General features: G+C 39.3%; 1 pseudogene; it reads left to right on the forward strand.

The window, feature by feature from the left end:
- Window positions 1-406: 406 nt before the first annotated feature.
- On the forward strand, window positions 407-2,350 carry LOC103888571 (zinc finger protein 25-like; annotated as a pseudogene).
- The last annotated feature ends 442 nt before the right edge of the window (window positions 2,351-2,792 follow it).

The raw sequence follows: 2,792 nt of genomic DNA on the forward strand, positions 1-2,792 counted from the left end.
GTGTTTGTTTTAGTTTTTTTTTTCCCAAAACAATGGGCTAGAGGAAATTTGCATTGGAGGTTCTTTCATTATGAGAAATTGGCCTGAAGCCTAAGAATCAATGCTATGACAATATTAATGTGTAATATTTATAAAGTATTACATTTTTGATTCCCTTGTAGAAGACTATGGAGCATTCATGATCTAGAAGCAAGATACCAGGAAAGCCAAGCTGGAAATTCAAGGCAAGTTCAAGAATTAATGTTTAAGATAAAAGGTTTGTAGGCAAGAGTCTTGAAGGAGTTACTAGAAATGGGAGGGCACTAGTTAATACTAAACGTGAGAAAACTAACACTGCAGAGCAAATCCCAAGGAATGTAATCCAAATGGAAATGCCCTTTTTCATAGAGACCTTGTGCAGGATCGGATGATTGAAACTTTGAAGTAGTTTTTTTACACTTCTGAATTAAATAATAAAGGGAGTCTTTATTACACAAAATAGAAAGCAGGCAATTGAGAGACCCTGTGAATAGAATGCAAATGCAGATTCACCTTACCAAATGTTAAACTACAGTGCAGGTCAGAGAATGCTCACAGTGGAGAAACCCTACGGATCCAATAAATATGGGAACATCTCTAGAAATCAGTCCTTAGAGGTACTTGGAAAATACACCTAGTGTGGGGGAAAAAGCCTTAAAAGTCTTACACATTAATGAATGTGAAACTTTCTGTCTAGGAATGGAGAACTCACAAAACATCAGAAAACTCATACCACAGAGAAAGCCTATGAATGTAAGGAATGTGGGAAGTTCTTCTGCCAGAAGTCTGCCCTTGTAGCAGGAAGAGCAGCAGACAAAACTCCTCAGACACCAAGTTAAAGAAGGAAGGGATTTATTCAGCCTGAGGCATAGGCAAGATTCCTGTCTCAAGAGCTGAGCTCCCCGAGTGAGCAATTCCTGTCCCTTTTAAGGGCTCACAACTCGAAGGGGGTACACTTGAGAGGGTCATAATAGATTAAGCAAGCAGGGGGTACGTGATTGGGGGCTGCATGCACCGGTAATTAGATCGGAACAAAACAGAATAGGGATTTTCACAGTGCTTTTCTGTACGATGTCTGTAATCTATAGATAACATAACCGATTAGGTCGGGGTCAGTCTTTAACTATCAGGCCCAGGGTGTGGTGCCGAGCTGTCTGCTTGTGGATATCATTTCTGCCTTTTAGTTTTTACTTTTTCTTTCTTCGGAGGCAGAAATTGGGCATAAGACAATATGAGGGGTGGTCTCCTCCCTTACCCTCATAGTACATCAGCATACTCACTCAAAGGAGAAATCTTATGACTGTGATAAATGTGGGAAATCTTTCTCTAAAAGCGAAGACCTCCACAAGACATCAGAAAATTCACACTAGAGATAAAACCTATGAGTATAAAGAATGTAAGAAAATATTTTACCACCTATCATCTCTCAGCAGACATCTGAAAACCCACGCAGGAGAGAAACCCTACGAATGTAATCAGTGTGAGAAATCCTTCTACCAGAAACCACATCTCATAGAACATCAGAAAACACACACAGGGGAGAAACCTTTTGAATGTACTGAATGTGGGAAGTTCTTCTATGTGAAGGCATACCTCATGGTATGTCAGAAAACACGCCCAGGGGAGAAACCTTATGACTGTAAGGAGTGTGGGAAAGCCTTTTTGTAGAAGTCACACCTCACAGTACATCAGAGAACACACACAGGGGAGAAACCCTATAAATGTAAGGAATGTGGGAAATTCTTCTCTAGGAATTCACACCTCAAAACTCATCAGAGAACTCACATAGGAGAGAAACGCTATGAATGTAAGGAACGCAGGAAATGCTTCTACCAGAAGTCAGCCCTCACAGTACATCAGTGAACTCACACAGGGGAGAAACCCTTTGAATGTAATAAATGTGGGAAAACCTTTTACTATAAATCGGGCCTCACTTAATATCAGAGAAAACACACAGCGGAGAAGCCCTATGAATGCACAGAATGTGGCAAATCTTTCTCTGTGAATTCAGTCCTCAGATTACATCAAAAGACTCACACAGGAGAGAAGCCCTATGCATGCAAGGAATGTGGGAAGTCCTTTTCTCAGAAGTCACATTTTATTATACATCAGAGAAAACACACAGGGGAGAAGTCCTATGAGTGTTAGGAGTGTGAGGAAACCTTTATCCAGAAGTCACAACTCACTGCACATCAGAAGACACTCACAAAGAAGAGGAAGGCTGAGAAGTAAGATGAGTTGGGAAATTCTCTTGACTGAATTCATCCTTCAAAACAATCAGATAATTCACACAAGAGGTACACCTAATGAATGGCCTCAATATAGGAAAATTTTCAGCTACAATCTTTGCTCTCTCTGTGTATCAGCAAATACATAGAGAAAAATTATATACATTTGGGAGAAAATTTTATCATATTGTAGACTTTTCTAAATATTAGATAATATAGATGGCAGAAGTCATGCAAATTGTAAAACAGGAGGGAAACCTTTTAGAAGTCATACTTTTATTTTACAACATAGAAATCACACAGGAGAGAAATTCTGTAAGTAAAACGAATGTCAAGACATTTTCTGTCAGGGCAGCCAGCTGTAGACATCCAAAAGCTCACGAGTGAAAAGCTCCTTGAGTATCCAGAAATCTCTTTACACAATTGGAGCTCGTATACTAGAGAATTCAAAAGGATAACTGCAAAGACAGTGGCAGATATAGAAGCCTTTATTAAGAATTGATGTTTCATTCAATGTCAGATCACTAGTACTTGGATAGATATTTT

Source organism: Pongo abelii, chromosome 8 (assembly GCF_028885655.2).
Source record: "Pongo abelii isolate AG06213 chromosome 8, NHGRI_mPonAbe1-v2.0_pri, whole genome shotgun sequence".
Taxonomy (NCBI): Eukaryota; Metazoa; Chordata; class Mammalia; order Primates; family Hominidae; genus Pongo; species Pongo abelii.